Source organism: Talpa europaea (genome assembly GCF_964194135.1).
Source record: "Talpa europaea genome assembly, chromosome: 8".
NCBI classification, from domain to species: domain Eukaryota; kingdom Metazoa; phylum Chordata; class Mammalia; order Eulipotyphla; family Talpidae; genus Talpa; species Talpa europaea.
In genome coordinates, this window is record NC_140075.1 from 61,863,459 (window position 1) to 61,876,828 (window position 13,370).

Consider the following 13,370-nt stretch of genomic DNA (forward strand, 5'->3'; position numbering starts at 1 on the left):
GGGGCTGCGCAGCCAACCTAAGACCTTGGGAGGAAAGCTCAGAGCGGCTCAGTCCACTGCACAAAGACCTGCTTCTGCCTCCCTCCCCACCTCCCACGGAAGGAGCCTGAGCCATTGAAGACTAAACTGGGGCTGCAGAAACCCATCAGCCCTACCCTCCCAAATGTTAGCCATGGATGGGGATGTCAAGGTTGGAAGAGCTGAGACCTGGGGGTGCAGACACCGGGGTGTGAGGCCAAGGGGAGAGACTGTGGGGGTGAGCCAGAAGACCACACAAAGGAAGAACTTCATTCAAATGCAGGCGGCTGGGGCAGGGGCCCAAGGGCAGAGCAACCAGAGGGGACAGGACTGGATGAGACCAAAAGGAGGTGCAGCAGGTGTGGATGGCTGGAGGCCCGGCAGGCCAGGAGGGATGCCTCGGGCGGGCTGTGTGCCTGGGAGGACACATTCTCCTGGAGCGCTCAGGAGGGGCACACCTGTTCCTCATTGGAGGCTTTCCTCTGACCAGACAGCCGGAGGGGTAGGGAGGATGCCCAGAGGAGGGAGTAGAGACGTCATATGTGGGGACTCGGCCTTTGAAGAGAGCAGCCACCTGGTAAGGGAGCGGCAGAGACTGGCGGTGCTGTCTGGGCCTCAGCCAGACGTAGGGGGAGACAAGTGCCTGGGGGTTAGGTTAGCCCCTCGTTTCCTGATGCCCCTGCCCCTCAGCCCATCCTACTGGTTTTCTGCCCCCTTCTCCCCCATCCAGCCTACCCATTTGGAAGTCCCCTTCAGCCACCAAAGGTGGTCATGGTACTGGGGACTTGGGCGTGAGAGAGACCCTATGGGGGAAGTGAGAGGAGAGGGATGTGGGGTGGGGGCTATGGGGGGTGGGAGAAAATGGGGTGAACGGTGCTGGCAGTTCGGCTAAATTTGTCTTGTTTGGGTTTTTTTTTTGTTTGTTTAATGTATATTTTTATTATAATTATTATATATGGATTTCCTTCAAATTGTTCCTTTTTGTTAACAAGGGGCATGGGGGGGTGGGGGGCAGAGGCATGGACCCCAGGAACCTGCAGGGCGGGGCTGGGTCAGTGACCTCTAAGGACAGTTTTGACCTTGTTCAACCTTTCCACAAAGAATAAACGGTGTTCACATTCTTTGTGTGGCTGCAGCTCTCTCATAAGGGTGAATGGGACGTGGCCAAGAGGGGAATGGAAAGGGGAGAACAGGCCTCATGAGCAGTGTTTTCCATGAGGTGGGGTTTTGGCACCATTCAGAAAGGAATATGTTTATTCTTAATGGATGAAAGGGATTTGAGGAGCCAGAATTGGGAAGGAGGGCATAATCCACAGGACTGGGGAAAATCTTCCTGAATTGCGTTACTCTGTCCTGTGATCTGACCACAGACCCTCAGTTTCCTCAGGCTTCAGCCTGCTGCCAGGTGATGTCAGGATCAAATTGGGGGTCACAGTGGCAGACACTTCACCCCAGGCCTCAGGATCTAAGAATCTTCCAGGCCCAGGCCTCCTCTGCTAGCGCAGAAGTTAACACAGGAGAGAGCGGTTGCCCCACAGCCAATTAGGAGCAGCTTATGTCTCACCCCAACTGCCCAGGAGGGCCAGGATGGTCAGGTTGGAAGGGTAGAATAACAAGGTTTTGTTTCCTCTTTCCTTAAAAACTGCTGCCCCAGACAGGGTTCCCAGGCTGTGGGCCCACCCTTCCTCCAAACCAGCCTAGAGGGAGGAATCACTCAGCTGCTGAGTCAGCTCAGCTGGAGGGGAGCAGCCTTCTTTCCCTCTTCCCTTCCTGCCTCAGCCCAGCCCAGCCCAGCCCAGCCCACCCCTGCTCCAGCCCAGGCCCCCTCCACAGCCTGCCTCCAGAGCTCTGGCCCCACGTAGGCCAGCCTTTCTCCCCAGCTGCTATTCAGGGCTGCTTGGTGTGATTACTTTGGCAGAAGGGGTACCCCACCTTCCTGCCAGCCAGGAACCCTGACCCTCTTGCCTGGCCTCCTGCACCTCTCCTGCCAACAGCTGTTTGGCACAACTTGTGTTTCTCAGTGGAGTTGGTCACCACCTTCTCTCACCCGTACCGGAGGGGTCTGGGACCCTGAAAAGCTGGCATGGGGAAGTCAGGGTGTTTGGGGGTCATGGGGCCTATGCGTGTGGCAAGGAGCTCAAATATGAGCTTATGGCCCCTTTGTGTTTTTGTGGCCCACATCTGGAGGCAATTACAGATGTTATCCAGTGGGAGTTCAGCAAAACACAGCTGGAGCCAGTGGAGGAGCCTGGGGAGGGGGGACTGCCAGAGGGAAGAGGAGGGGAGCCTAGGGCTCCCGCGGCTGGAGTGCGGTTTCCCCATCACGAGGAAATTGTTTGGCCCTGATTCTGGAATCACAAGATGCTCTCTCAAGCCAAGAGGGGAATGGAGGACCAGAGACAAAGGGAGAAGAGGTGGGAGAGCGCTTCACAAGCAGGGAGAATTGTGGGGTGTTTCTGATGCCCCTAGGGAAAGAGAGCTCTCCCCCTGAGTCTTCCTGGAGACCCCAGAAGGTGCCTAATCCCACTGGGCTAGGCTGGGGTCAGGGGAGAGCAGAGGGCCCTTTGGCTCCCAGAGACCTACAAACGCTGGCCCTATCCTGCTTTGTCCATCGGGCCTGACCCAGTTTCTATGGTTCCAAGTTCCTTTATTCGAAAGCAGCACATGTGAGCTAGTGCAGCCAGAAGGGAGCCAAGGGGAATCTGCAAGGAGGTTTGGGCAGAGCCCTGGGAAGCAGCTTTAAGATGGACTGGGGGCAAGTACCTGAGGGGCAGCAGTGCTCTGACCACCACTGCACCCACATGTTTGGAATAGGGAGCCATGGATTCCCTTGTCATCACCTCCCTTCTCCAGGACTCCTGCCACCAGCTGGGCCCACGCCTCCGCGGCTGCCAGCCAGGCGTTAGATCAGAGAGATGGAAGGGAAGGGACGGGAAGACCTCAGGGAGCTGGGCCCTCTAGAAGAGAGGACAGGGGAGAATGACCTCCACACACAATCTGGCCAACTCAGGTCCTTCACTGTCCTCCCCTCAGGGCCTCTTCTCGCCACAAGCTGATGGACTTCCCTGTCCTCTCTTTCCCCTCTGCATCCCTTTTACCCTTCCAGCTAAGGGGAGGTGGTGAGAAACCAACTTTTGCTGAGGTTCTCCAACACCAACATTGCCCCCATTTTACAGATGTGGAAACTGAGGCCCAGATAAGACTTGCTCAAAGTCATGGCTTCCTGGTCAGAATTAAAACCCAGGTCCGTGATTTGTTTTTCTATACAGGCACATTCTAACCACGCCCTTGGGTGTCGCTCCCGATATGGACCCGGAATAAGTGTTATGTTCTGGAAACCTCCTAGCAGATGTGTGTTTGTCTGTTGTGCATAGTAGCAGTGGCACCACAGGGAGTGGGGGCACAGGGGGAACGGGCTCTTCCTCAGGAGTCCACTTTGCCAGCCTTCTTGGGGGCAGGAACAGGTACTCTAAGGCAAGGAGGGAGGCATCAGGCATCGGGACTCAAATGTATCCAGAAAGAGTCTAGAAGGGGTATCTAGAAGCCACTATCTAGAAGGGCTCTGTCTGACTCATGAATGTTCAACAAAGCCAATTAGATTTCAAAAAAGAAAAGAAATCTGAGGGGCCAAGTGGGACAATGGTTGCTGGGAGGGGAGAAGCGAGGGATGGGATGGGGAGGAGGAGGAGAGTCTTTAGGGCTCTTCCCATTCCCGAAAGCCCCAAGGAATCTCCCCCTCAGGGCTGCTCCATTGTCCTAAGTCCCTGTACCCCTTTCCTACCCACCCACCCCACAAATCCAAATCTACTTCCTTTAGAATACCAATTCCTGCACACCTAGCCTGGGGCATTCTGCCTTCCTCCCTCGGGCAGTTTTAGGAGGCTGGGGACACCCAGAGGCTAGGCGGCCTGTGAGGGGGCTGGGCTGCTGGGCCTTGGAAGGGAGGCAGGCCTGCCTGGCCAGAAGCCACCTTCCAAATGAGCTCACATACATACTTTCCACCCTGGCCCAGGGCCTGCAGCTCAGCTCCTTCCAGTCCAACCTTCCCCCAGCCAGGCCCAGCCCCCTCTGTCCTCCCTGCCCCTCACTAGTCCTGAACCCAGGGCGCCACAACATCAACAGGCACCTCAGGCCAGGGCTGGCTCCATCAAAGAAGCAGCTTTCTCAGTCTCCATGCTAAGAGGTGCCCCCAGGTCCCTTATTCCTAAAATGGAAACTTCTTGGCTTAGAGATGGAGGAGACCAGCTTCCTGCCCCCAAAGAATCACACCTGTGTAGGGAGGGCCTTAGAGGGGACAAGAGAGGTGTGCGCTGTACTGAATTGGCGGAAGGACTTCCTTTAAGTGCCTAAAGTAGTTGGTTGACTCAGGGACCAGGTTAGGTCTGGAAGCTGCCTCATCATGTGTGTGGGTCACTTCCTGACACTTACTCGATTTCCCGCTAGGAGCACTTTCCAGATTTGGGGCAGGATAGGATCTGGGTGGGGCAAGCCAGGCTGACCACAAACAGGGAGAAAGACTGGTGCCTCTTAAGCAGGAAGGATTCACAGGCACGGGACAGACTCCAGCTCACTTTGATACAGCCTGCGGTCAAAAGCGTCACCCTCAACCGACTTCCAGAGACTTGCAGCACCAGGCCACAGAGCAAGATCAGTTCCCCAAAATGCCCTCCACGGACAGTCAGGGCCCTGCTCTGTGCTAGCAGTCAGGTTTCTGGTACCCTATCCTGGATCCAATAATATCCTCCTGACCTTTTGTGAGTTATATATTCAGACATGATCGACAACTCATCCCATTTGAATTCCCAAAATATAACCTCTGCAAACAGATCACATGCCCAGATGTTGCTTTCCAAGGCACTGAAGTATGGTTCTCAAAGAATGACTATGATCCTTAATCATACCAACCCCATCATGGCCCCTGGACGAACACATTTTGTCCACACTTCCCTTACAAGAGAGTAGGATGGTGCTAGGCACACAGGTGACCCTCCAAAAAGTTTACTGACATGAATTGCCATTGAGAAGTGTGACATACACAAGTAAACAGCAATAGTTGTGAATATAATATTCTATACATACATACATATAAGTAGTGAGCCATAAGTCAAAAAAAATCATGGAGATGTACACTTAAGCTTAGTGCATGTTATGAACTAGATACATTTTATTCCACCTCAATTGTTTTTTTAAAAAAGATTTATTTATTTTTGCATAGAAGAACTGGGGTGTAGGCTAGATATAGGGAGGAGGGGTGAGAGGATTCACCAGAAACAGAGCGGGGAGCAGAACGGGTGGATTTACTGAAATATGCTGCTGAGGGTAACAGTGGACAAGACAGAAGCCTGCTGCACTATATGTAGGTCAGCTCACTTGCTGGGCATTGAACTCAGGCCATCAAGGGTGATAGTGCTGAGACTTAATCCGTAGGCCACCAGGGAGGCCCTCCTTCCACCACAATTGCTCATAATTTTTTAAATGAAGGAAAAATAAGTGTAGGTAAAGTTCATAGCTCCAGAACAACTACTTTGTCCTTATAGGCCTCCTTCTGATGTGCCAACTCTCGGCCCCCAGCCTGCCCTTAATCTGGGACGTAGTTGGTATTAGGTTGGGCTGATCCAATTCTTCTGGAAATACCATCCTTTGTATAATATCCCAGTCCAGCCTGCAACTGGACCTTGAATTGAGGTGTCCAACAAGGTCTTCATTCCCTGTAACCCTCTAAGCTCCATGCCTTTTTTTTTTTTAAAGATTTATTCATTTATGCATACAAGAACTGGGGCATAGGCCAGTGGTGGTGGGGTTGAGAGGATTCACCAGAGTGGGGAACAGAACAGGCAGATTTTACTGAAATACACTGCTGAGGGAAGCAGCCGCAAAACAGGAGAGTGTCTGGGGATCTAACTCCTGCTGCAGTGGCTGTGGATTGCTTCATAGTGCTGAGACTTAACCCCTTGTGCCACCAGGGAGGCCCCTAAGCTCAATGCCCTTTGACCCCAAAGGTTCTCCTTCACCCTACTGGCTTGTGCTCCAGAGGGGTCCACTTACCCCATGCTGGCACAAAACTGCACATAAGTTGTGGAGAAAAGCTGGAGAAGGGGCCCAGAGGAACACCCATCCCACTTGGAGTGGCTAGGTACACCCTTTCCGCAACAGACCAGAGGGGCGGGTTTTGCAGGGTGGTAGCGCCCCCTAGTGCTGGGTAATGGCACTGCAACCGAGCCAGGTGCAGACACCACCCACCTTCCCCCCTTTCCACTTCCCAAGTTTCAGTCCAGGCCACCTGTACTTAAAGGGGTGGGACTATGGGCGCGACAGGATGACTATGGGCTTTAGTCTTTCCAGCTGCAGAAAGGGAAAAGTCAGAGTTTCCGTCGGCTGGCTGTGCGGGGGTTGGTGGGCAGCCCTCGAATAATTCTGGAAAGGAAAAAAGAATGGAGGGGGAGTTGAGCAGAGGGTCGAGGGAAGGAGGGAGGCATTTGGCGCCCTCTCCTCGAGCTGCCACACTGCCCTCCTGTGGGCGCCTCAGACACTCACCGCTCCAGGTTGCCTGACCTGGGCTCCAGGGCCTGGTCCAATTGGGTCCGTCCTCCTGGACCTCAAAATGCTATGACAGAATTCCCTCTGGTCAAGACCAGCGGGCCTCCTCGATATAAGAGTGGGAAGTTTCTGTGGCACTTCTCTGAGACCTTTGGAGACCATCCCACACGAGGTCTCTAACCTGCACCCATCTTCCTAACCTACTGTCGTACCCTGAGGACAGTAGAATCCTTTGACCCAGTCTCACATTTGTAAGTTCTCAAGTTTTGTAATTTAAAAAAATGCCTATATGTAATTTGTGAATAGACCTATACTATTGCCTTGTTTGTGTTGAAAATTTTCTCTTGTTAAATTTAAACATTTAGGGGCCTCCCTGGTAGCACAAAGGGTTAAGTCTCAGCACTATGAAACAATCCCCAGCCACTGCAGCACAAGTTGGATCCCCGGCCAGGGAGATGACCCACATGGCACAGCAGACCTCTCCTGCCTGGCTGGCTGCTCCCCTCAGCAATGTGTGTCAGTAGATCCACCTGTTCTGCTCCCCACTCTGTCTCTGATGAATCCTTTCTCCCCTCACACCTCTGGTGGGTACCCCAGTTCTTCTATGCATAAATAAATTAATCTTTAAATAAATAAATATAAACATTTAAAATACACCAAGTATTTTCAGAACCATCTTAGTATTTCTTTCTCTTTTATTCTTGCCCTCCCCCGACCCTCACTCTTCCCCGACAGCCCCCCAAAACAGACAGGTTTGAAGTAACTATCAAGCCTCCTAATGGTGTTCCCAATCCCACTTCTCATTCCCCTCCAAAACACAATGAGACTTGCTCCCATAAGCATATGGTAGGGTCTTCAAGTTCCCCACTCCCTTCAAACCCAGCAATTTCCCCATCTTGAAAAGCTCTCTCCTGCATACTGCTACCGTCTTGAATGATTTCCCCACTTTTCCCTGTCCTCTCAAGTCAAGGTTTTTCAAGTGCTGTCTGCATTCCTTCACCAGTGACTACTTTTTAACCCAGCCTCTACATCTGTATGACAACTCAGGCATTAACTGAACAGCCTCTTTTCTCCCCTCTCCTCTCAACCCCTTTTTCCACACCACAGGCCTGTTCCCTGCTCTTTCTTTGACCTCTAGTTAGCATCCAACACAACTGGGGCCTCCCTGGTGGCACAGGGGTTAAAGTCACATCTCTATCAAGCTACTGCCAGCCACTACAGCTCCAGTTCCATCCTGGCAGGCTGGCCAGGGAGCTAACCAACATGGCACAGCAGACCTCTCCTGTCTTGCTGGCTGCTCCCTTCAGCAGTGTATTTCAGTAGATCTGCCTGTTCTGCTCCCTACTCTGTCTCTGGCCCTGCACCTCTGGCCTACACGTCACTTCTTATATGCATAAATAAAAAAATAAATCTTAAAAGCATCTAACACAACTGACTTGCTTGAAAAGCTCTACTTGCCCTTGTCTTCTGGGAAATTATTCCATGCTGACATCCACAAGTCATAGAGTTGTCCCCAGGGTCCTGAAGTTCCCCACAATGTCCCTCTGGATCTATTTTATGTTTGCTGTGCCCTCAGGTGCCTACCAAGAACAGGGAATAGTTTTGATTAATACCAGTCTCTGCCCTTCAGGCTGTACAGTATAAATGCATTCTTGTTCCATACTCAGCGCTTCAAATATCTGGATCAGGTGTTCATGTATTCAATCCCTCACTAAAGTTAAGTGTTCCATATACGGCCTATCATATGACATGGCCTGGAGATCCCTCATCATTCCTTTCTTTTTTAAAGATGTATTTATTTGTTTGTTTGTTTGTTTATTTATTTATTTATGCACACAAGAACTGGGGTAGAGGCCAGAGGTGTGTGGGGGTGGGGGTGAGAGGATTCACCAGAGACAGAGTGGGGAACAGAACAGGCCAATTGACTGAAATACACTGCTGAGGGGAGCAGCGGGCGAGACAGGAGAGGTTTGCTGCGCCATGTGGGTTGCTCCCTGGCAGGCTGAGGATCGAACTCGTTCTGCAGTGGCTGCAGATAGCTTCATAGTGCTGTGTTTAAGCTGCTGTGCCACCAGGGAGGCCCCCTCATCATTCCTTTTACCTCTGGAATCATTCATTGTATCAATCTTTTTAAAAGTCACCTTCAGGGTGACTCCAGGGAGTCACCACCAGTCAACTCCTGGTGGCGTAAGGGGTTAAGTCTCAGCACTATGAAGCCATCAGAGTTTGATCCTGGCCAGGGAGGTGACCCATGTGGCATGGCGCAGCAGACCTCTCCTGTCTCACCCACTGCTCCCCTCAGCAGTGTATGTCAGTAGGTACACCTGTTCTGATCCCCTCTCTGTCTCTGGTGAATCCTCTCATGCCCCCATACCCCTGGCCTAGATCCCAGTTCTTGTAGGCATAAATAAATAAATCTGTTTTTTAAAAAAAGTCACTTTCAGTTCACAGAGGGCCAGTACCCAAGTTAGGAACAAGGGCTCTGGAGTTATATAGTCTGGGTTGAAATCCAATCTTTCAACCTATTAGCTAGGGAACCTTCAGGAAATTGTACATCTTCCCTGGGTTTCAATTTACTCATCTTTAAAATGAACTAATAATACAAAGGGTAGTTGGGAGGATTACAAGACATGACCATGAGATGCCTATGACTGACAGTCACTAACTGACTCATTCATTCCACAAATATTTATTAAGTATCTGCTTTGTGTCAGAGGTTCCTGGCACTGGGGAGACACCAGTAAACAAACCTAAGTTTGCTTCCTGCCCTCATGGAACTTACATTTTTGGGTGGGGAGCAGACAGAAACATAATAAATGAGGAAAATATATAGTATTTAGACAGTAATAAGAATCTCCCAAAGTTTAAGTTCCCTTTTAAATTAACAAGCCCACCTTCAAATCAATTCTCACTTCTCTCATTTGATTATAGGCATTCAAGATAGACCAGATTGCTCCTGCAAGAAATTTCCTTTGCTTAGACATTTCTTTAGCCAAATATCCAATTTCATCGTTCACAACTTCTACCTTCCACTAAGACACAAACACAAACACTAGGACACAAACACAATTCAGCCAAGCACTTTATAGAAACAATAGATTTCTTCCAGTTTCCAACATATTCCTCATATCCATGTGAGACCTCATTAGAATAACCACCGTCCATATTCCTTCCAGCAGTCTGCTCAGTACCACTTAGGTATTCTCGAAGATGACGGAGGCCCTTTCTACAACTCTCTTTTTCTGAACCCTCAAAAGAATTGCCCTTAAAAGTCCTTTCATAAGCATAAAGGCTTTCTCTAACATGCACCTCCAAATTCTGCCAGCCTCTGCTCATTACCTACTTCTTAAGCTGCTTCCACATTTTTAGGTGTTTGTTATAGTAGCACTATACAGCACTGTTATATAGCAGTTCAGGCTGCTATAACAAATGTGACAAACTAGGCAGCTATTAAACAGAAATTTAGGGCCTTCCTGGTGGCCTAGGGCTTAAGTCTTAGCACTGCCACTGTGACAGCCCACCACAATGGCCTCAGTGCTATCCCAGGCAGACCTTTTCTGTCTTGCCCACTGCTCTCCTCAGCAGTGTATTTCGATTTGCCTGTTATGCTCCCCACTCTGAGTCTGGTGAATCTTCTCACCCCCTGTACCTCTGGCCTACACCCTAGTTCTTCTGCGCAAAATAAATAAAAATCTTATAATAAAGGAATAATTCTTTTTAAAAAAATACAATAAACAGAAATTTATTGCTCCAAGTTGCAGAGACTGAAAGCCCAAGATCAAGGCACTGGCATGGTCACCTCCTGGTGAGGGCCCGCTTCCAGGATGCCTTCCCACTGTGTCCTCAGAAAGGGTTAGGGATCTCTCTAGAGCCTCTTTTATTTATTTATATATTTTTAAATTTTTTTTAAAGATGTATTTATTTATTTATTTATTTATTTATTTATACAAGCACTGGGTACAGTGAGAAGCGCGGAAGGGTGACAGAATTCACCAGAGGCAGAGTGGGAACAGAACAGGCAGACTGACAAAATACACTGCTGAGGGGAGCAGTGGGCATGGCAGGAAAGGTCTGCGCGCCATGTGGGACCCTCGCTGGCAGCCGGGGAGCTCAACCGCTGCACCACGAGGGGAGGCCCTAGAGCCTTCTTTTATAAGACACTCATCCCATTCTTAGGGCTCCTCCTTTATGACCAAAGCCTCCTTAAGATTCCACTTCCTGGGCCTCCCTGATGGCACAAGGGGTTAAGTATCAACACCCTGAAGTTATCCAGAGCTACTGCAGCACTAGTTCAATGCAGCACAAGTTTGATGCAGCACAAGTTGGAAGCATAAATATTGAGATCATAGCACCTTGACTCTAGCACATGCTAGTAGATTGATCTTGAGCAAGTTATCTAACCTATCTATGACTCAGTTTCCTCAATTACAAAATGAGAACAAAAATAACACCTATTTCCTAAAAGTGTGATGAGAATTAAAAAAGGTAATATACATGAAGTACTTAAAAGAATTTGCCTATCTTATGGTGAGTACTCTATAAAAAGTTGACTATAATCATTGTGAAAACCAAACTTCTCCCCATTTTCTACTATTTTTCATAATTCCTCAAAAATTTCCAAGAACATGTTCACAGGCCCATTCCTATATGTACTGGATGGTCTAGGATATGATTTATAATAAGGACCTGGTCACTTAAACTCACTAAACTAATTAAAGCTTAGACTCACACCTAGGTGTTCTTTCATTTTTTTCCACATCTTTTTTTTAGCTTAAATTCACTCATATATTAAGCCCCAGTGTCTAGCACAGTGCCGTGTAGTTGGAAGGCACTCTCATAAATATTCATGGACTGAAGGTTTGCTCTACCCTGATGCCATTTCTTCCCTGTGATGATTGTTCCAACAGCATGGATCTTGACTTCATTGCTTGCAAATTTGAGTTTATACAGCATTCCTTACACTTCCCATCTCACCACTTTTCTCCTTCCTTTCGAAACTCCCCACTCCTCCACAGGCCCACTCTCCATGGCTGTTTGACTTTTAAAATTTCTGCATCTGATCTTTTTCCAACTAGATGGTAAATACACCTTTAAAGCTAAACTCATTAAAGTTAAAGTGAGTCTTAAGTGTTCCAAGTGACCATGAAGTACCCAGCATGGATAACACAGTCAACACTTAAACTGAATCCTCCATAATAGCTCTTAGACCTTAAAGATTTTTAATTTCCCCAAACTCTTTGTCTTGTTTCCCTTTGCTTAACACCCTCCTCCCATACCTAGTTCTGTTTCATCCCTCGTTAATTCCAAGGAGATAGCAAAGAGAGAGTTAGGGCACAGGACTAAGGCCAAACTGAAAGAAGTGTCTTTTTACGGTCAACTCTATGACTTCAGGTTTTGCTTTAAGCTCATCAACAGAAAGCAGTTTTGTACCATTTGTAGAGGGAAGAGGACTTAATCATAAGCTCTGGAAGTGGGCAGATTGAATAAATTTTATGTTGATGGATAGAAACTAGAGACTTTTGGTGGCAATATAATGTAGTATACAGATGTTTATCATGTGCTACACAGGAAACCTATACATTATTTTATTTTTTAAGATTTATTTTATTTATTTAGGCATACAAGAGAAGGTGTACACCAGAGTTGTGGGGGTGAGAGGATTCACCAGAGACAGAGTGGGGAGCAGAACAGGAGGATATCCTGAAATACAATGCTGAGAAGAGCAGCAGGTGAGACAGGAAAGGTCTGCTGTGCCATGTGGTTAGCTCCCTGGCCAGGGATCGAACTGGAGCGGCAGTGGCTGCTGATAGCTTCATAGTGCTGAGACTTAACCCCTTGCGCCACCAGGGAAGCCCCTATATTGTTTTAAACCTATGTCACTTCCAACAACAACACATTTTTTTAATAAAACAAGACAAAAAACAAATGTATGCTCTGTCCAGAACCAGATGGCCTAAGTTCAAACCCTTCTTTCAGCACTTACTAGATCCATGATCTTGGGCAAAATGTTTAACCTCTCTATGCCGGAGTGTTCTTATCTGTAAAACGAACAATAGTATCTACCTCACAGGATTATGGTGACGATTAAAAGAGCAAATACTTGGAAAGTGCTTAAATCTGTGCTTAACAAATCCCGAAGAGGATTTGTTGCTGTTGTTTACTAATATTACCTATCAGTGCCACAGGAAATCAGTAACCCCAAGCTCATATAAATTAAACATATCTTCTGTGGCTAATAATGATTGTTGCCAAGAATGGGGCACTTCCTACATGCTCAATTTGCATTATCTGCGTCAATGTTGACAACCACCTCAAGAGGGAGTTGCGCTTATTACATTTGAAAACTGAGAAGCCCAGAGAGGTTAACCCATTTTCTCAAGGTCACATAGCCAGCCAGTAGCAAGCACCTTTATTCGTCTGTTCACCGTTTATAAGTGTCTCAGCAAGAGACAAGGCCGGCGGGTACAAAGGTAAACAGTCCGAGCCCCCACCTACAGGAAGTTTCAGGTTCCCGAGCAGGGCGGGGCGGGGGGGGGGAACGACTAGTAAACAAATAGTCACCACACCGCGCCGTAATGGCTGTAATAGAGGCGCACTCAAAAAAGTGCTTCTGGCTCTCAGACACAGGGCCAAGAAAAGTGTTGAGCGCGCGAGGGCCCCCCGGGAAGGCGCGACAATCACGGAATAACCAGCCGTCCTCCGACCGCGCGTTTCACCGAAAGGACGAAGGGCTGCGACGCGCGGGCGGAGCGCCGGGCCGGCGGCCGGTCCGACCAGTCCCGGCGGGACCGGAAAGGGGCTGCGGCGAGCAGGTG